This window comes from Trachypithecus francoisi, unplaced genomic scaffold, assembly GCF_009764315.1.
Source record: "Trachypithecus francoisi isolate TF-2019V2 unplaced genomic scaffold, Tfra_2.0 Lachesis_group15, whole genome shotgun sequence".
Classification (NCBI taxonomy): Eukaryota; Metazoa; Chordata; class Mammalia; order Primates; family Cercopithecidae; genus Trachypithecus; species Trachypithecus francoisi.
Window position 1 is genome coordinate 53109847 of NW_022681460.1, and position 22675 is coordinate 53132521.

The 22675-nt window shown below is 37.6% G+C and overlaps 1 protein-coding gene across 16 annotated transcripts in view; it reads left to right on the forward strand.

Moving 5' to 3' along the window:
• The window catches only part of CEP57L1 (centrosomal protein 57 like 1), a 70322-nt gene that overhangs the window by 15694 nt on the left and 31953 nt on the right, over positions 1-22675 (forward strand). The window contains exon 1 of one of the 16 annotated variants that reach the window (XM_033234812.1): positions 17821-17842. The exons of the other annotated variants lie outside the window; for them this stretch is intronic. The gene's annotated coding sequence lies outside the window, so the exon portion shown is untranslated. Of the gene's footprint in view, positions 1-17820; positions 17843-22675 lie in introns of those variants that run through there. 16 annotated transcript variants of the gene reach the window in all.

The window sequence follows — 22675 nt, forward strand, 5'->3', positions numbered from 1 at the left end:
TGAGGATTTTTGCATTGATGTTCATCAGGGATATTGGCCTGAAATTTTCTTTTTGTTGTTGTTGTTGTTGTTGTTGTGTCTCTGCCAGGTTTTGGTATCAGGATGATGCTGGCCTCATAAAATGAGTTAAGGAGGAGTTCCTTTTTTTCTATTGTTTGGAATAGTTTCAGAAGGAATGGTACCAGTTCCTCTTTGTACCTCTGGTAGAGTTCGACTGTGAATCCGTCTGGTCGTGGCCTTTTTTTGGTTGGTAGGCTATTAATTGCTGCCTCAATTTCAGAACTTGCTATTGGTCTATTCTGGGATTCGACTTCTTCCTGGGTTAGTCTTGGGAGGGTGTATGTGTCCAGGAATTTATCCATTTCTTCTAGATTTTCTAGTTTATTTGCATAGAGGTGTTTATAGTATTCTCTGATGGTAGTTTGTATTTCTGTGGGATTGGTGGTGATATCCCCTTTTATCATTTTTTATTGCGTCTGTTTGATTCTTGTCTGTTTTCTCCTTTATTAGTCTGGCTAGTGGTCTATTTTGTTGATCTTTTCAAAAAAGCAGCTCCTGGATTCATTTTTTTTTTTTTTTTTTTGAAGGTTTTTCGTGTCTCTATCTCCTTCAGTTCTGCTCTGATTATTTCTTGTCTTCTACTAGCTTTTGAGTTTGCTGTGGCTTCTCTAGTTCTTTTAATTGTGATGTTAGGTGTCAGATTTCCATCTTTCCTGCTTTCTCTTGTGGGTATTTAGTGCTGTACATTTCCCCCTACACGCTGCTTTAAACATGTCTCAGAGATTCTGGTACATTGTATCTTTGTTCTCATTGGTTTCAAAGAACATCTTTATTTCTGGCAGAAATATTTTTTTATCCAGTAGTCATTCAGGAGCACGTTGTTCAGTTTCCATGTAGTTGTGCAGTTCTGAGTGAGTTTCTTAATCCTGAGTTCTGATTTGATTGCAGTGTGGTCTGAGAGACTGTTTGTTATGATTTCCATTCTTTTGCATTTGCTGAGGAGTGTTTTACTTCCAATTATGGGGTCAATTTTAGAATAAGTGCAATGTGGTGCTGAGAAGAATGTATATTCTGTTGATGTGGGGTGGAGAGTTCTGTAGATGTCTATTAGGTCTGCTTGGTCCAGAGCTGAGTTCAAGTCCTGAATATCCTTGTTAATTTTCTACCTCGTTGATCTGTCTAATATTGACAGTGGGGTGTTAAAGTCTCCCACTGTTATTGTGTGGGAGTCTAAGTCTCTTTGTAGGTCTCTAAGAACTTGCTTTATGAATCTGGGTGCTCCTGTATTGGGGGCATATATATTTAGGTGTTTTATTTCCTTAAGCCAATTTATCTTCATAATTTTCTTTGTAACATGGATTGTCCCCTTCCCCTAACTTTTCCCCTCTTCCGGAGAAAAGCCCATGTCCTCCTCAGATCAAAATTTTTGTATTCATTTACTCATTTACCTCATCTTTATTGAGCCCCTGTGAACACATCTGAGAAATACATGATGAATAAAATACAGTTCTCTCTCTTGAAGATCTAATACACTGATTTGATGGGGAAGGGAAGTCACCTACACAGGATACCCCCTCACATCTTTACTCATCATGACTTTGCATTTACCTATTTAATAGCATGAGAAAAATGCTCTCAATATATATTTTTGTAAAGACTTCTTTCATTAAATCTAAAATGCCAAAGATTATAAGTCACAGTATTATTTTATGTATCACAAAGAAAAAATGCTGCCAAATATAGTTTAAATGTGAAACTTGATTTTGGAGGTATTAAATGTGAAAAATATATGTATTAACATACAGTAGTAAATGTTTATTAAATATTAGATGTATTTTTTATGTATTTCTGTTACATTAATTGAATTTAGTGTACCAAATGCTTATTAAATGACTGCCATGTTAAAAAGTCCAATGTAATAGAATAATGAATAAGACGTTGTCCCTGCTGTTAAGGAAGTATAAAGGAAGGCAAATGGGTACAGACATTGCTAGAATAAAGCTATGTTTGCCATATTTTTAAAATCCATTCATCTGTAATGGACACTTAGGTTATTTGTATATATTTCTTGGCTATTGTGAATAATGCTGCAGTGAACATGGGAGTGCAGACACCCCTTTCCGTACTTATTTTTTTTGCTTTGGATATATACCCAGCAGTGGGATTGCTGGATTATATGGTAATGCTATTTTTAGTTTTCTGAGGAACCTCCATACTGTTTTCCAAAATAACTGTATCAATTTACAATACCACCTACAGTGTATAAGGGTTTCTTTTTCTCTACATCCTTGCCGACTTGTGTTGTCATTCATCTTTTTGATAGTAGCCAATCTGACAGGTATGAGCTGATATCTCGTTGTGGTTTTAATTTTCATTTCTTTGATGATTAGAGATGTTGAACATTTTAAAGTATATATCTGTTGGCCATTTGTGTGCCTTCTTTTGAGAAAAGTCTATTTAAGTCCTTTGCCCATTTTTTAATAGGGTTGTTTTCTTGTTATTTCATAGTTTGAGTTTTTTGTTTATTTTGGGTGTTAGCCCCTCATGTATGTAGAAACAACAGAATACTATTTAAGCTTTCTTAAAAAAAAAAACAAACAGGAAATTTCTTCATTTTCAACAACATGGATGAACCTAGAGGACATCATATTAAGGGAAATAAGCCAGGCACAGAGAAACAAATAATGTGTAATCTCACTTATATTTGGAATCTAGAAAAGTCAAAATCATAGAAGTAGAGATTAGAATAGTGGTTACCAGAGGCAAGTGGCAGGGGATGGGAAGAGGGGTAGGAGAGTTGTAGGGAGTGGACAGGGAAAGGGAAGATGCCGATCAACGGGGTACAAAGTTAAGTTACTAGAAATAAGTTCTGGTGTTCTGTTACACTGCAAGGTGACTATAGTTATTATATTTCAAAATAGCTAAAACAGATAATTTTAAATGTCTCACTACAAAGAGATGGTAAATGTTTGAGGTGATGGATATACTAATTACTCTGATATGATAATTCCACAAAGTACACATATATTGAAATATCACCTTATACCCCATAAATATATACAGTTATTATTTGCCGATTAAAATAAAACTAATAAAAATACAAAATGTAAAGCTATATTTGTTAAAGCAAATAAATTAAATCAGCTAAACCATGATTAATAAATACATTAAAATATTGCTAAATTAATGATAGTTGATGATTTTGTAAAAGTTATAAATTAACTTCAAAAATCTTCTGTTGTTAATTTTTTATTCTTTCATTGTTAGGAGAAGTTAGGGTGGTAGTGGATAAAAGGGAGAAATGGAAGGAAATATTTATTTATGAGTATATATGTATTTTTTTTTTTGAAGGAGAGAATAGGGCTTCCTTTAGCGTATCATTTTAAAGGAATTTTGTGTTCTCAGTTGTGATCTCCACACTACTCTATTTATAGGGAAAACAATTCTAGTAGTTGTAATGTTTGTTTTCTTTGGGAAATTTACAAATTAGATTATGCTCAGCCAAACATGTTTCTCTGTTTGTGGATTTATACAATGGAAAAATGTTAACTTTAAGCTGGCATCTGTGTGCTATCAGTAGTTTTATTAGTTGGCTCCCCCACTATCAATGTGTGCACTCAGGGAATGCAAACTTATTTTAATTTTGGCTTAAATAAATTATTTAAACATTAAGAAATAAATCTGTTATTTTTTTTAAAAAAACCTGAAGCCAAGTATAAAGAAAAATTTGATTATTTATGATTTATAGAAAACAGTACAGAAACAAAAAGGATCCACATTTAGAGTCCAGAGACCTGGGTTTGAATTCTGGCTTTGCTATTCATTTATTATACATATTCAATTAGCCAAGTCACCTGATCTTTTCATCTGTTTCCTAATGTGTTAAAAAATGACTGTAATAATAGTAATAACATTCTTTAAGGTTGTTAAGACTAAATTTGGCATGTAAAAGATTGTAAGTTATAATACTTTTCAAATGTTGAGATGATATTTTTAGATTTTGCCTTTTAATACAGATATGAAGAATATACTATGTAAGTATGACGTCATACATTTTATAGAATTGAGTTCAACAGTTTTGATTTATCTGTATTTGTATGAGTTTTGGTCAAAAAAGGGAAAGTAAATTTGTTTTAGGTATTGCCTGGAATTCTATTTCCTCCCTATTAAGCTTTTATTTTATTTTATATTTTATTGAGATGGAGTTTCACTCTTGTTGGCCAGGCTGGAGTGCAATGGCGCAATCTTGGCTCACTGCAACCTCCACCTCCCAACTTCAAGCGATTCTCCTGCCTCAGCCTCCTGTGTAGCTGGGATTACAGGCATATGCCACCACGCTTGCCTAATTTTGTATTTTTAGTAGAGAGGTGGTTTCTCCATGTTGTTCAGGCTGGTCGCAAACTCCTTACCTCAGGTGATATGCCCAACTCGGCCTCCCAAAGTGCTGGGATTAAAGGAGTGAGCCACGGTGCCCAGCCCCCTGTAAGCATTTTAGAGATACTTTTATTTATTTATTTATTTGTGAGACAGAGTCTTGCTTTGTCGCCCAGGCTGGAGTGCAGTGGCCAGATCTCTGCTCACTGCAAGCTCCGCCTCCCGGGTTTACGCCATTCTCCTGCCTCAGCCTCCCGAGTAGCTGGGACTACAGGCGCCTGCCACCTCGCCCGGCTAGTTTTTTTGTATTTTTTAGTAGAGATGGGCTTTCACCGGGTTAGCCAGGATGGTCTCCATCTCCTGACCTCGTGATCCGCCCGTCTCGCCCTCCCAAAGTGCTGGGATTACAGGCTTGAGCCACCGCGCCCGGCCTTAGAGATACTTTTATTAACTGTAGAGTAGGCTAATTGATATATATGTTATTCTATTTATATAGGTACAGTTTCAATCTTTTTCTGGGTTCTCATTGTCATAAAGCTTTTGATACGAGGTTATCCAAGAGAAATTTTGTCTAAAGTATAGTATTACTGACTAGAGAAATAATTTCAAGATATGGTGAGAACTGTGAACTTTAGGAATTTTTTCTAAGTTCTAAAAAGCTCCAGTAATGCCTTAATTCAAAACAGGCCCAGACAATTTGATAATATGTACCAGAAGCATTTAAAACTGTCTTTGACCTAACAATACAATTTATAGACTTTCTTAATGAAAAAATTGGTAATTTACAAAAACATTTATGTACTGCCATTAAGAAAAAACATACTTCTGAAGAATGATATACAAAAAAAAATGATTCAAGAAAACGTTTATCACATATTAAGTAGAAAGATAATTTACACAGACATGGTAGAGTCCTAACTTTGGTTAAAATAATAAAAGACTGATTTAATATATACCAAGTGTGTTAACAATATTTTAATAATCTGAGATTGATAAAATTCCCGTGATTTTTATTTTCTTCTATAATTTCAAAATTTTGTAGAAGGAGCATGTATTACTTTTATAATCAGAAATATATATATAGTAAGTTTGTATCAAACTTCTTTCCAAACACTGTTATTCTAGTCTCAGCTATTATGGTAGGATATCATGGATTTATATATAACATAAGCATAAAAAGTTGTAGGCAATATTCAGGTGTACAAGAGAATATTACTTATGATTGAACTGATTGTGAATGCCTTTGGCTATGCCTTTTGGCTTTGCTGCTCTACAAACCTCCTCTATCTTTTGATGGTCTGTAATGTGCAGCTGATAGGAAGTTTTTAATTGAAGGATGAAAGGTGATCATATTGAAGGAAGCTGGAGCTGTCTTAGCCAGGTCTTGTCTGGGCTGCACTGGCAAACTGGACCAACTACTATTATGAAAGCAACATTGGAGGGTTAACCCCCCTTTTTGTGGGCACCAAATCTGTACTAGTTTAGAGCAAGTTCAAAGTCCTGAGTTGGTGAGGCATTGCATTTATTTTCCCCTGAGACTGTGACCTCTTCCTCTTTCCATTTCCAGCTCTAAGCACAAAGTTTGGCTCATGATAGACGCTTAGCAAACAGTACTGGAATTGAAATGGAAAGGAATTGGAAAATTATGCAGATTCTCAACATTAATTTTACTAAATAGACATTGCAATATTAAGTGAAGTGAATTATGCAGATATAGTCATAGGCAATGTCTATATGGATACAAGGGAAGTTCAGTAGGAGCAATAATCTCTTATGTTTCGACATCATAGTCTGTTCTCTGTGCTCCTCTGTTTTGGCTGCTGGTGGTAATTGGAAGGCCCTCAGCACTTTCAGCATTTGGCATAGTGAGCTGTAAGTTAAGTAAGCACATTGGAAACTGAAGAAAAATTGCAACATTTAAGAGGAAAGTAATACACATTTTTGTAGGTGCACTTTAAGTTATATATATATATACACACACACACACACACACACACACACACACACAGAGAGAAAGAGAGTTGTTGTTGTTGTTGTTTTTGAGACGAAGTCTCACTCTGTCACCCAGGCTGGAGTGCAGTGGCACGGTCCCAGCTCACTGCAATGTCTGCCTCCTGAATTCAAGCGATTCTCCTGCCTCAGCCCCCTTAGTAGCTGGAATTATAGGTGCCCACCACCAAGTTCAGCTAATTTTTGTATTTTTAGTAGAGATAGGATTTCACCATATTGGCTAGGCTGGTCTCAAACTCCTGATCTCAGGTAATCCACCTGCCTTGGCCTCCCGAAGAACTGGGATTACAGGCATGAGCAACTGCGCCCGGCCAGTAAAATATATTTTTATCAATTAAACTCCCACCTTGTCTAGCTAGGAAAATCAGATTTTCTCCTTTTGCCCTCTGGGCTATTTGACAACATATGCTGTTCCTCATGTTAATACCTTAACAACTGTGCCAACAAGTCTGTTTTGAAAAAAAAGTAAGGGCTTAATGGTGTCTCTCTGCAGCCTATCAATATCTCTGTGCGTCAGTAGATTACTTCAGCCTTTCAAAACAGTTGTTCACCTCAGATATGTGGGTCAAAAGTCACTGTAGTTAACATACTGAAGCTTGCTAATAGGAATAAGAATTGGAATTATGACTTTGGAGCTCTCAATACCAAGGAAAGCAATGTTATGACAAACCCGTGTTTGTGTTGCTTCGTCACAGAGTAACTCAGACACTACAATCAGTAGCTAGCACTCTCTCTGATCTGAATGGTATAGACGTCTTCCTTTGCAATAAATGATGAGGGCCTAGGCTAAGACACCTAATCAGTGGTGGTAAGGATGGGAGAGGATAGGTGAGTCAAGAAGTGTTTCATGTGTTGACCCCCTCAGGACTTGAGAATGGGGAGTAGGAGGATGATCCTGTTAAAGTGAGATTACAAATATAGGAAGAAAAACTGTTTTGAGGCAAAGATGGTGTTTTAAGTTTTGGATATACATTTCAGGTGCCTTTAGGACATTCAAGTAGACATGAACTCTGTTAAAATGCAGAGAAATGGTAGTCTGTACTTGATAAAAAATTATTATCTTAGGCAGAAGTAAAGAACAAATAAATGAGTACAAACTCCACAGTGATATCATCTCTTAAGAAGGGCTGGGCCGCTCCTCTGGGGACAGGGCATAGCTAAACAAAAGGAGCAGAAACCTCGGCAGAGGTAAATGTCCCTGTCTGACAGCTTTGAAGAGAGCAATGGATCTCCCAGCACGGAGGTTGAGATCTGAGAATGGACAGACTGCATGCTCAAGTGGGTCCCTGACCCCTGAGTAGCCTAACTGGGAGACATCCCCCACTAGGTGACTGACACCTCACACCTCACACGGCGGGGTACACCCCGAGACGAAGCTTCCAGAGCAAGAATCAGACAGCAACACTCGCTGTTAAGCAAGATTCTATCTTCTGCAGCCTCCACTGCTGATACCCAGCAAACAGGGTCTGGAGTGGACCTCAAGCAAACTCCAGCAGACCTACAGCTGAGGGTCCTGACTGTTAGAAGGAAAACTAACAAACAGAAAGGACACCCACACCAAAACCCCATCAGTATGTCACCATCATCAAAGACCAAAGGCAGATAAAACCACAAAGATGGGGAAAAAGCAGTGCAGAAAAGCTGGAAATTCAAAAAATGAGAGCACATATCTCCCCCCAAAGGAACACAGCTCATCGCCAGCAACAGAACAAAGCTGGACGGAGAATGACTTTCATGAGTTGAGAGAAGAAGGCTTCAGTCTATCAAACTTCTCAGAGCTAAAGGAGGAACTACGTAACCAGCGCAAAGAAACTAAAAACCTTGAAAAAACAATGGATGAATGGATAACTAGAATAATCAATGCAGAGAAGACCTTAAAAGAACTGATAGAGATGAAAACCATGACATGAGAACTACGTGACAAATGCACAAGCTTCAGTAACCGACTTGATCAACTGGAAGAAACAGTATCAGCGATTGAAGATCAAATGAATGAAATGAAGCGAGAAGAGAAGTGTAGAGAAAAAGGAGTAAAAAGAAATGAACAAAGCCTCCAAGAAATGTGGGATTATGTGAAAAGACCAAATCTACGTCTGATTGGTGTGCCTGAAAGTGACAGGGAAAATGGAACCAAGCTGGAAAACACTCTTCAGGATATCATCCAGGAGAACTTCCCCAACCTAGTAAGGCAGGCCAGCATTCAAATTCAGGAAATACAGAGAACGCCACAAAGATACTCCTCGAGAAGAGCACCTCCAAGATACATAATTGTCAGATTCAACCAAAGTTGAAAAGAAGGAAGAAATGTTAAGGGGAGACAGAGAGAAAGGTCAGGTTACACACAAAGGGAAGCCCATCAGACTAACAGCAGATCTCTTGGCAGTAACTCTACAAGCCAGAAGACGGTGGGGGCCAATATTCAACATTCTTAAAGAAAAGAATTTTAAACCCAGAATTTCATATCCAGCCAAACTAAGTTTCATAAGTGAAGGAGAAATAAAATCCTTTACAGATAAGCAAATGCTTAGAGATTTTGTCACCACCAGGCCTGCCCTACAAGAGATCCTGAAGGAAGCACTAAACATGGAAAGGAACAACAGGTACCAGCCATTGCAAAAACATGTCAAAATGTAAAGTCCATCGATGCTAGGAAGAAACTGCATCAACTAGAGAGCAAAATAACCAGCTAATATCATAATGACAGGATCAAGTTCACACATAACAATATTAACCTTAAATGTAAATGGACTAAATGGTCCAATTAAAAGACACAGACTGGAAAATTGGATAAAGAGTCAAGACCCATCAGTTTGCTGTATTCAGGAGACCCATCTCACATGCAGAGACATACATAGGCTCAAAATAAAGGGATGGAGGAAAATCTACCAAGCAAATGGAAAAAAAAAAAAAGCAGGGGTAGCAATCGTCTCTGATAAAACGGACATTAAACCATCAAAGATCAAAAGAGACAAAGAAGGCCATTACATAATGGTAAAGGGATCAATTCTCAATTCATCAGGAAGAGCTAACTCTCCTAAATATATATGCACCCAATACGGGAGCACCCAGATTCATAAAGCAAGTCCTTAGAGACTTACAGAGAGACTTAGACTCCCAGAGAATAATAACAGGAGACTTTAACACCCCTCTGTCAACATTGGACAGATCAACGAGACAGAAAGTTAACAAGAATATCCAGGAATTGAACTCATCTCTGCACCAAGCAGACCTAATAGACATCTATAGAACTCTTCACCCCAAATCAACAGAATATACATTCTTCTCAGCACCACATCGCACTTATTCCAAAATTGACCACATAATTGGAAGTAAAGCGCTGCTCAGCAAATGTAAAAGAACAGAAATTCTAACAAACTCTCTCAGACCACAGTGCAATCAAACTAGAACTCAGGACTAAGAAACTCAATCAAAACCGCTCAACTACATGGAAACTGAACAACCTGCTCCTGAATGACTACTGGGTACATCACGAAATGAAGGCAGAAATAAAGATGTTCTTTGAAACCAATGAGAACAAAGATACAACATACCAGAATCTCTGGGACACATTTAAAGCAGTGTGTAGAGGGAAATTTATAGCACTAAATTCCCACAAGAGAAAGCAGGAGAGATCTAAAATTGACACCCTAACATCATAATTAAAAGAACTAGAGCAGCAAAAGCAAACAAATTCAAAAGCTAGCAGAAGGCAAGAAATAACTAAGATCAGAGCAGAACTGAAGGAGATAGAGACACAAAAAAGCCTTCAAGAAATCAATGAATCCAGGACCTGGTTTTTTGAAAAGATCAACAAAATTGATAGACCGCTAGCAAGACTAATAAAGAAGAAAAGAGAGAAGAATCAAATAGACACAATAAAAAATGATAAAAGGGATATCACCACCGACCCCACAGAAATGCAAACTACCATCAGAGAATACTATAAACACCTCTACGCAAATAAACTAGAAAACCTAGAAGAAATGCATAATTTCCTGGACACTTACACTCTCCCAAGACGAAACCAGGAAGAAGTTGAATCCCTGAATAGACCAATAGCAGGCTCTGAAATTGAGGCAATAATTAATAACCTAGCAACCAAAAAAAGTCCAGGACCAGACAGATTCACAGCCGAATTCTACCAGAGGTACAAGGAGGAGTTGGTACCATTCCTTCTGAAATTATTCCAATCAATAGAAAAAGAGGGAATCCTCCCTAACTCATTTTACAAGGCCAACATCATCCTGATACCAAAGCCTGACTGAGATACAACAAAAAAAGAGAATTTTAGACCAATATCCTTGATGAACATTGATGCAAAAATCCTCAGTAAAATACTGGCAAACCGAATCCAGCAGCACATCAAAAAGCTTATCCACCATGATCAAGTGGGCTTCATCCCTGGGATGCAAGGCTGGTTCAACATATACAAATCAATAAACATAATCCAGCATATAAACAGAACCCAAAAAACCCACATGATTATCTCAGTAGATGTGGAAAAGGCCTTTGACAAAATTCAACAGCTCTTCATGCAAAAAACTCTCAATAAATTTCATATTGATGGAATGTATTTCAAAATAATAAGAGCTATTTATGACAAACCCACAGCCAATATCATACTGAATGGGCAAAAACTGGAACCATTCCCTTTGAAAACTGGCACGAGACAAGGATGCCCTCTCTCACCACTCCTATTCAACATAGTGTTGGAAGTTCTGGCTAGGGCAGTCAGGCAAGAGAAAGAAAGAAAGGGTATTCAGTTAGGAAAACAAGAAGTCAAATTGTCCCTGTTTGCAGATGACATGATTGTATATTTAGAAAACCCCATCATCTCAGCCCAAAATCTCCTTAAGCTGATAAGCAACTTCAGCAAAGTCTCAGGATACAAAATCAATGTGCAAAAATCACAAGCATTCTTATACACCAGTAACAGACAAACAGAGCTAAATCATAAATGAACTCCCATTCACAATAGCTTCAAAGAGAATAAAATACCTAGGAATCCAACTTACAAGGGATGTCAAGGACCTCTTCAAGGAGAACTACAAACCACTGCTCAGTGAAATAAAAGAGGACACAAATAAATGGAAGACCATACCATGCTCATGGATAGGAAGAATCAATATCGTGAAAATGGCCATACTGCTCAAGGTAATTTATAGATTCAATGCCATCTCCATTAATCTACCAATGACTTTCTTCACAGAATTGGAAAAAACTGCTTTAAAGTTCATATGGAACCAAAAAAGAGCCCACATTGCCAAGACAATCCTAAGCCAAAAGAACAAAGCTGGAGGCATCATGCTACCTGACTTCAAACTATACTACAAGGCTACAGTAACAAAAACAGCATGGTACTGGTACCGAAACAGAGATATAGACCAATGGAACAGAACAGAGCCCTCAGAAATAATACCACACATCTACAGCCATCTGATCTTTGACAAACCTGACAAAAACAAGAAATGGGGAAAGGATTCCCTATTTAATAAATGGTGCTGGAAAATTGGCTAGCCATAAGTAGAAAGCTGAAACTGGATCCCTTCCTTACTCCTTATACAAAAATTGATTCAAGATGGATTAGAGACTTAAATGTTAGACCTAAAACCATAAAAACCCTAGAAGAAAACCTAGGTAATACCATTCAGGACATAGGCATGGGCAAGGACTTCATGTCTAAAACACCAAAAGCAACGGCAACAAAAGCCAGAATTGACCAATGGGATCTAATTAAACTAAAGAGCTTCTGCACAGCAGAAGAAACTACCATCAGAGTGAACAGGCAGCCTACAGAATGGGAGAAAATTTTTGCAACCTACTCATCTGACAAAGGGCTAATATCCAGAACCTATAAAGAAGTCAATCAAATTTGCAAGAAAAAAACAAACAACCCCATCAAAAAGTGGGTGAAGGATATGAACAGACATTTCTCAAAAGAAGACATTCATACAGCCAACAGACACATGAAAAAATGCTCATCATCACTGGCCATCAGAGAAATGCAAATCAAAACCACAATGAGATACCATCTCACACCAGTTAGAATGGCAATCATTAAAAAGTCAGGAAACAACAGGTGCTGGAGAGGATGTGGAGAAATAGGAACACTTTTACACTGTTGGTGGGACTGTAAACTAGTTCAGTCATTGTGGAAAACAGTGTGGCGATTCCTCAAGGATCTAGAACTAGAAATACCTTTTGACCCAGCCATCGCATTACTGAGGATATACGCAAAGCATTGTAAGTCATGCTGCTATAAAGACACATGCACACATATGTTTATTGTGGCACTATTCACAATAGCAAAGACTTGGGATCAACCCAAATGTCCATCAGTGATAGACTGGATTAAGAAAATGTGGCACATATACACCATGGAATATTAGGCAGCCATAAAAAAGGATGAGTTCGTGTCCTTTGTAGGGACATGGATGCAGCTGGAAACCATCATTCTGAGCAAAGTATCCCAAGAACAGAAAACCAAATACCGCATGTTCTCACTCATAGGTGGGAACTGAACAATGAGATCACTTGGACACAGGAAGGGGAACATCACACACTGGGTCCTATTGTTGGGAGGGGGTAGGGGTGAGGGATAGCATTAGGAGATATACCTAATGTAAATGACGAGTTAATGGGTGCAGCACACCAACATGGCACATGTATACATATGTAACAAATCTGCACATTGTGCACATGTACCCTAGAACTTAAAGTATAATAAAAAAAAAAAACTGCCATGTTTGGAAAAAAAAAAACCTGCCATGTTTGGGGGAAAAAAAAAAAAAAGAAGGGCTGGGCCTACAGAAGGCATTACGTGTAAAAATTAGATTTGTGCAGGACCAGTATAAAGTTATAAGTAGGTTATGTGGGGAATCAAGCATTTCACTGGAAAAGTGATATGCTGATTTTTCACTTGAAAAGTCATATACTGTTTATAGATTACCTGTTGGAGACATTAGGATTATAGTATGATGTTAAGAAACACTGGATATAATGTAGGTTTTGATAGTTCAAAAGAGATTTTTTGATTTTGTTGTTTCTCAGTATCATTATGCACATCAGTGATTTTACTGACAAAAATTTGGATGAAATATCCAACATATAAAGATTTCTGGATATCAATAATAGCCAGCATTTATTGAGTGCTTACTGCACACTAAGCTCTATTCTAGTACTTCATGTTGATTCATTACGTATAATTATCTTAAATAAATAGTCATATTATTCCCATTTTATAGATAGGAGGAACGTTTAAGAAACCTACTGCAGATCACACAGGATTTATCCCCAATGAGTTTTGCTGCAGAGCCTACCTCTTAACCACTATGCTATACTTCATTATCAAATAATCTAGGTTACAGGTACATGAAAACATGAAAATGCATTATTCAAACAAAAATTCATATGAAGGTAGCATTTCTAGACATTAACAAGATTGCCGTATTCTAGAATCTGATGAACCTTTTTCTGCATTGCCCGCCAATTGATGCGTATGATATTCTTTTCCAAAAGAAAAATGCTTAGGTCTATAAATAATTGTTTTCGTTCTGTTCTCAAGAGCCATTGATGGTGATTATCTCCAGGGAGGGGAAAGTAGTGGGTGTAGTTGGGAATCAGCAGTCCGGGATTAGAAAAATTTTGAGTTTTCATTTTGTGACTTTCTGTACTGTTTAAGTTTTGTTACCTCTGGATATTAAAAAATGTGTTAATGGGGGTTCTGTATAATGGGATTATGGGCTACTCTTAAAATGTTTTAAATATTTATAGCACACAAATTATACTAACATATCATCTGAAGAATTACTAAGTAGGTTGACATTCATATTCAGTGGATTTTACACAGTTCCACATAGAAACAATGTTGTTATAAAATGGTTAGAAATGTGGTGTCACTATGAAACCATTATTCCCTTGTTTTTATGGGAAAGTGAATTTTCAATTATAGATGCGGATGTGGAAACTGTTACTTCACTTTCTACAGTCTTAGAAAATTCCTATACTTACACAGACAGACAGACACACACATACACACACTGTCACTCAGTCACTCACTCATAGGTAAACATTTGCTCTGGGGGCAGAATAGTTTTCCTGAGTGAAAGAGGTGCTCTAGTGGGGTGTGGCAAGGATGAGAGTCAGATTAGAATTTTTATATCAATTGCTCTAGACAGGACTGTGTTGTGAGAAGGACTCTGAGGACCTTCACCCACTAAAAACAGGGAAGTTAGCAGTGGTTGGTTGTATAACTGGTTTATTTGTAAGTCACACTTTTGGATTATGATACTCCCCACAGTGATCAGTTGGTGTTTATTTTCATTCTAAAGCAATTTTAGTCATCTAGCAACTCATTTGGTTGATGTGCTTGCTGTACAATGAAATTTGCAGTTTTAAAAGACCCCAGAGCAACTACAGTGTGTAATTTGTGCAGTGTTTGTACTACTCTTGGAATAGATAGGAAATGTATGTTTGAATTAGGAAAAGACTGCTTTTCTGGAAATTTACAGAAGTTCTAAAAGAATTTTTTTTCACTGTGGCATTGTTGAGAAGGGATTAATTTTTCTTAAAAAGAGCCAGGATACTCTGAATATAATGAAAATAGTTAGTGTTTGTGGCCTGTGAGCAAAGGAGGGAATACCAAATGTCAGACTAGGACTGTAAATCATCATCCTTGGCAGGAACAAAGTTTGCTGTTTGTCTTGTTATGTCTGGACAGTTACCAGGGCCTGTGGTGCATTTTGCAATTTCATTATCAAAATCCCAGAGTGTGGGAGCATTTACGTAGACTCTAGGGTACAGGTATTAGTGGTCTGATCTCACCCTTTGGGGTTCTTGTTTTAAAATGGATGAGACTTTTTATATTTAGAGGAATTATAAATATGGTTAAATGTGATGGAAAGGGAAAAATTTTATAATTGTTAATAATGTCTTTGTTTTATAGTTATTTTAAAAACAAATCAACACCTCTATGAAATTATAAAGTACATCTGAGAACCCAAAAATAACCCCACCGTCAAAGATTCTGAGCATTCAGAATATAGCTTGGTATGCTTTCCATCTACTGTATTTCAGTGGCTTTAAGACACATATTTTTGGCCGGGCGCGGTGGCTCAAGCCTGTAATCCCAGCACTTTGGGAGGCCGAGACGGGCGGATCGCGAGGTCAGGAGATCGAGACCATCCTGGCTAACACGGTGAAACCCCGTCTCTACTAAAAATACAAAAACTAGCCGGGCGAGATGGCGGGCGCCTGTAGTCCCAGCTACTCGGGAGGCTGAGGCAGGAGAATGGCGTAAACCCGGGAGGCGGAGCTTGCAGTGAGCTGAGATCCGGCCACTGCACTCCAGTCCGGGCAACAGAGCGAGACTCCGCCTCAAAAAAAAAAAAAAAAAAAAAAAGACACATATTTTTAGAAATTTTAGAAATTAAAAAATGTCTAAGGTAAGGAAATGTCTTGTAATCACTATTGGCCTCAATCGAAGTCAGATTACTTCAGAAAGGATTTGCATTTCACTCTTCCAGTTATTTGCACTACTACCAATCTGAGACCACTTTAAGTTAAATTCTCTGCCTGAAAGATTTTTTTTTGTTTTGTTTTGTCTTTGTTGGTTTTGCTGTGTTTTGTTTTTGACCCCACTGGTAATATGAATTCAGACTGCAAAGCTAGGTGAGTACTGGCTTTTAGATAAAATTGCTTCTATCTTGTGTACAGATAGAGACTTTCAGGTTTCCTTGCTGTCTCATTCTGAATGCTGGGTTTATTTTTCATTTGTTTATATTGCATTTGTACCCCTTTTGTTGTTCTAGCTTTACATGGGAGGCCTCTTATTTGGGGTATGTTGTTGTTTTGGTGGTGCTGGTGCATGAAAGAATAATACATCTTATAATTTATTGTGGTTTAGATTTGATCAAAGACTCATCAGAGGGCCAGGCTCTGTGGCTCATGGCTGTAATCCCAGTACTTTGGGAGGCCAAGGCGGGAGGATTACAAGGTCAGGGGTTCAAGACCAGCCTGGCCAAAATAGTGAAACCCCATCTCTATTAAAGATACAAAAAATTAGCCAGGCATGGTTGTGTGTGCCTGTAATCTCAGCTACTTGGGAGGCTAAGGCAGGAGAATCGCTTGAACCCAACCCGGGAGGCGTAGGTTGCTTGCAGTGAGCCAAGATTGTGCCATTGCACTCCAGCCTGGGCAACAGGGTGAGACTTTGTCTCAAAAAAAAAAAAAAAAAAAGACTCATCAGACACTTGCCCAGGCCCCTACTAACATCCTTCTTCAGACTTTGCTTACTCTTATTGTAGACACACTTCTAGTAAACTCAATGTCATTGTTACACATTTCTTTGCTCATTCCTTTAGTGATCTTCAAACTTTATATAAGGATCAGTTGGGTAGTTATCAAAACGATATATTTATGGGTCTTATCCCTAGAGTTTTTGTTTCCATGGACTTTGGTAAGGCCCAGGAATCTGCATGTTTATTAAAAATAAAAATCCTCAGGGTATTCTTACCTAAGTGATTGAAGGACCACACTTAGACTGCATACTCTATATCTAACTCAATACTCATGGCTTCAACTGCCGTCTATGTATATTGATGACTTCCAAACCCTTATCTTTGTTGTTTTTATTATTATTATTATTATTATTACCTACCGGCTGAGCTAGCTGGGGCCAAATCCTTACTTTAAACAATTCTTGAATGTCAAACTCATCTATAAAATTGGCATGTCTCTATTAAAGACAGAATACACTCCAAATCAGGATACCTGGGTTCAGATCCCAGCTCAGCCCCTTAATAGCTGCATGACCCTGGGCAAGTTAACTTCTCAGATGCCTCATGTAAAAAGAAGTTAATATGTCATAATGTTGCCTTCATGATTCATTGGATCAATGCATGTAAACTTCTTTGACTAGTGCCTCACATGTAGCAAGCTCAATATAAATTTTAGCTGTTTTTTTAAAAATGTTATTTCACAAGCCCCTCAATTATGTCTAAAATAAATCTTTTATACCACCTCCACTGCTTTCAAAATCTGTTTTCTACCTTGGTTACAACTTTATTTCATTTTTCCCTATCATGAGTTTTCCTTGTTCTGGTCATAAGTTTTACGAATTTGACATCCTGATTTTCTCTAGTTTTTCTCTTCCTTTCCATAGGATTAGTAGCAGGAAATACCTAAATAGAACCACTTCTATGGCCAGGCTCATGCCTGTAATCTCAGTACTTTGGGAAGCAAAGGCGGGCAGATCACCTGGTGACAGGAGTTCGAGACCAGCCTGGCCAACATGGCGAAACCCCATCTTTACTAACAAAATACAAAAATTAGCCAGGCGTGGTGGCATGCACCTGTAATCCCAGCTACTCGGGAGGCTGAGGCAGGAGAATCACTTGAACCCAGAAAGCGGACATTGCAGTGAACTGAGATCACGCTGTTGCACTCCAGCCCAGCCCAGGTAACAGAGTGAGACTCCGTCTCAAAAAAAAAAAAAAAAAAAAGGAACCACTTCTATTGCTTTGATTCAGGTCTTTATCATCTCACATAGAGCTCTGGAATAGTCTCCTACCTGTACTTTGAGCCTTTGGTTGTTTCTATCCATTCTTCATAAAAAACTTTATCAAAGGCAATGTGGTCTTGCTACTCCTCTGCTGAATGGCTTTTACTACCTACAGGATAAAATCTAAATACCTGTACCTGGCATTCAAGGCTCCTCAGGTCTGGTTTCTGCCTCATCTTCTGCAATATTTAGGCACTATACAGCCTTCCAGCTTTAGTAAATCACTCAGAATAGATTGCTCAAAACACTAGATTCTCTCTTGCTTTCATAATTTTGCATAGATGAGCTATATAGTGTGGTGATTTAGAGTGTGAGCTTTAGAGCAAGACTGCCAAATCTTGACTTTGCCACTTAACTAGGTATGGACCTTGGATGAAACAGTTTTTTCTGTGCCAGTTTCCTCATCTGTAAAATAGGAATAATTGTGCTTCATAGCATTGGTATGTGGATTTAGTAAGTTAATTCACAGAAGTTTTTAATAAATGTGAGATATCATTATTTTTATTTTTACCATGCTATTTCTTCTGTCTGTGCACTTGATCTTTTCTTCTCCCCATTCTCTCACTTTCTTTTGCTTGTGAAATGCTATTCATTCATCCTTCATGTCTCAGTTTAAGAACTAGCTCCTCCAGGAAGTCATCATTGAAATCCCCAGACTCTGGGTCAGATGCTTCTCCTCTGGATTCCCATAGCATCCTATGTAGCATAATTAAGTTGTGAATGTTTCAGGGACTGCCTGGGATTGTATTTTTCATCTCTGAATGTTTAATGAATGAAACTTGATTGCTTTGTTGTTTATTTGCTATAGGTTGGGAAACCAATTAGAAAGGAGTCTTCTGCTAGAAACAAGTAGGTAGACAGCAAGGGAAGAGGTAGCAAGAGATGAAAAACCAGAAAACAGAGTCTAGGATGGTCTGGAACTTTCCAGTGAAGGGGTAAACAATACAAGTATCACACTGGGTCCCTAAGTATCATTGTGCATAATTAAAATGCTATGATGCTATCCTTAAGTCATCATAAAGGTTAAATTGTGTTGAATATACTCTGTCTAAAAGGAAGGAAAGCAGTTTAAACACTTTAGAAATCTTTCTTTTAAAACTAGTCGAAATAAATTTTGGTACTGAACTAGGCAAGCTTTAGTTATTTATCGTTGTCCAATAGCTCATTCTTCCTTGGGCAGCCTGACTAATCAGTGAAGTCCCACAAGTAATTCTGACTATGAAGTCTGCTCAACTTGTGGGGAAAAAAAATGTAAAGGCCTAGAAAGTGGATTTGTAGCAACTAATCTGAGTGCCCATTACCCAGTTTCTGAACTCTTGTGTTTACTAAGTTTACCATCAACCATTCTAAAGAGAAAAGGGTGTGGTGGCACACACCTGCTACTCGGAAGGCTGAGGTGGGAGGATTGCATGAACCCAGGAGTTTGAAGCTAGTCTAGGCAACATGGTGAGAACCTGTCTTGATTGATTGATTGATTGATTGACAGATGGATAGAAATGGTTAAAGTTCAACGAAAATAACTATAGTATACTTTTATCCTTATAAATATGATAAACATTGTAAGAATGTTGAAACCCTTTCAAAATCACTTATTTTTTAACTTAGAACTTTTTGAAGAAATATTACCAGTAATATTTTCAAATCCTAAGAATTATGGTTTACTTAAATAAAATGACATTAAATTAAAACCTGTATGTAAAAGTACATATCAAAGCACAATGTGTGTGTGTGTGTGTGTGGTGTGTGTGTGTGTGTGTGTGTGTGTGTGTTTTAAGTTAGGACATTATTTACTGATTTGCTGGGTTCAACCATAATAAACATTAGCATAGGGAGGTAGGAAAAAGTTGTTGACCTAACAAATTAGTTTCAGAGGATTTATTTTTACAAATATTTTTTGGATTAGGCCCTGAAGGTACAATGCCCCTTTGCAGAGTGTAGGTATTTGGATTGTGGAGACTTACAGAAAAAATAAACATAATTGCGCTTTCTGAGTTTATGTTGAGATAAGAGACATGAGACCCTTACAAATGAAAATATGTAAGTGCTTCCAACAGATATTCATATAAATAATTGATACTCTAAATCTCCAGCTGCTTTCTACCTCTTTGGAAATCTAATTGAGAAAATATTTTATTAGATTTTTGTTTCTCATTATAAAAGTAATATGTGTTCATTGTGGAGAATGTTTTAGAAGGTGGAAGAACATGAAAATCTGTTATCTGTCTATTAACATTTAATTACTTAAATCTGTTTTTTGTATCTATCTTTGTCCTTTAAAAATAGGCTGTAATTATACAGTTTTATATTGTTCCTCATTTACTTTGTATTAAATTAGGAACATTTTCTCTTGAACTGAATAGTCAAGATAAACTAAATCTTGGTAAAGATGATGGGGAGTCTAATCATTTAAGTGACCTTAGACATTATATGTTCTAAACTAAATGGATACACGTGCAATAAGGAGAAATCTAATTATTAGATAGAATATTCATAAGCCTGGTTATTTTAAATTCCGCACTTGATGAGTTTACTTGAAAATTAGATAGCTCTTATTGCATGTATTGAGTTGAATTAACTGCACATGAACAATTAGATGCTATATTATAATTTATAAAATATTTGTAAAAGATTGGCATTACTTTGTACTCTTAAAAAACTGGCTATTGGCCAGGCACGGTGCCTCACGCCTGTAATCCCAGCACTTTGGGAGGCCGAGGCGGGTGAATCACGAGGTCAAGAGATCGAGACTATCCTGGCCAACATGGTGAAACGCCATCTCTACTAAAAATACAAAAAATTAGCCAGGCGTGGTGGCGGGCCCCTATAGTCCCAGCTACTCCAGAGTCTGAGGCAGGAGAATGGCGTGAACTCGGGAGGCAGAGCTTGCAGTGAGCCGAGATCGCGCCACTGCACTCCAGCCTGGCAAAAGAGCAAGACTCCGTCTCAAAACAAAACAAAACAAAACAAAAAAACAAAAAACTGGCTGTTCTACTCATGTAATAATGTATTTCTTATATTCAGACTATTTAATGAGTTTGGAGGCTGCTCAGTAAAAATTTATTAGTAGTTATGAAATAAACAAACCAATTTTACTTGATACACTGTTGACTACCCCCTCCCTTTTTCTTTTTTCTCCCTCTCATTGTCTTGTGTCAGTCTTTTTTCAACAGTGTAATTGCAGACTCAGATAGCAGAAGCCATGTCCTGTGTTCTTTTTATTTCAGGGAGGCATAGTGTATTAGACATAAATAGTAAGTACTTGTTCTCACTTTTACTCCTTTGTTATCACTTTCTCCTGCTTTTCCCTACTTCTCTTATTGCTTTTTTTTTTAAATCTCCTTTGAGAGTTTTTTTTTTTTTTTCCTTGTCTCCCAAATCTGTGATTCTTAATCTTTTTTTGTTTGGTTGGTTTTGTTTTTTGGAGACCAAGTCTCCTCTGTCACCCAGGCTGGAGTGCAATGGCACAATCTCGGCTCACTGCAACCTCTGCCTCCCAGGTTCAACTGATTCTCCTGCCTCAGCCTCCTGAGTAGCTGGGATTACAGGCGCGTGCCACCACGCTGGGCTAATTTTTTTTTTTTTTTTTGAATTTTTAGTAGAGATGAGGTTTCACCACATTGGCCAGGATGGTCTTGATCTCCTGACCTCATGATCTGCCTGCCTCGGCCTCTCAAAGTGCTGGGATTACAGGCATGAGCCACTGCGCCCAGCCAGATCTGTGATTCTTAACCTTTTATAAAATTTTGTCTCAACACATCTGAGGAGGACCCACAGTGGTTCCCTAATGGGTAAAGGCAGTGAGTCTCAGCTACCTCTTTTGTCATGCACACATGCACACACTGAAAATTGCTGTTCTTTATACTGTCCTTGGGTGATCTAATTGATAACCAAATCTCTATCTCTAGATCCAACCTAAATGCTCACTAACCTCCAGATTCATATTTCAGTCTGCTTGCTGGGCAGTTCTGTATCTGTAAGCACCTCAAATTCCACATGTCTGAAACAGAATTCATTATTTCCCTAAGACTTGTAGCCCCTTTTATATTATTCCATATTTCCATTAATTCACCACTATCTATCCATTTGCCCAACCAAAAATTTTGAGGAGTATTTCTGAGTCTTTCCTCTGTCCTATTACATATTTGTAGCAGATTCCTAAGTCCTTTTGATTATATCTTCTCAGCATCTTTCATATTTATCTCATCTACTCCAGTCCTATTTTAGACCTATATTTTTCTTGTTTGAATTACTTTGGTAACCTCTTAATTTGTCCATCTGCCTATAATTTCTTCCTTCTTTTGTCTGTTCACCTTAAGGCCATCTGAATGAACTTGTCAAAATGCAAACCTGGTCATGTTATTCCCTTTTATGTCCTTAATTACCTCCCTATGGTCTAATCAAATAAATTACAAACTCCTTGATGTGATATACAAAATCCTTTATGGCTTGGCCCTTATATGTTTTTAGCCTGTTTTTTATTGCCAACATTTATTCACTGTACTCCAAACAAATTCACTAGGATCTATCATCATCCTCAATGATTATACATTCTATCTTCACTAATGGTATATTGCCAGTTTTTGTGTTCCTGCTAAACCTCTTATTGTTTGTTTGCTTTGGTCTCCGTCTTTCCTAATGTTTGGTAAGCCTTGGTTAGATAGCTTATATGTAAGATTGGAGCACTGAAAAACTAACTGAAGACCGGGCACAGTGGCTCGTGCTTGTAATCCC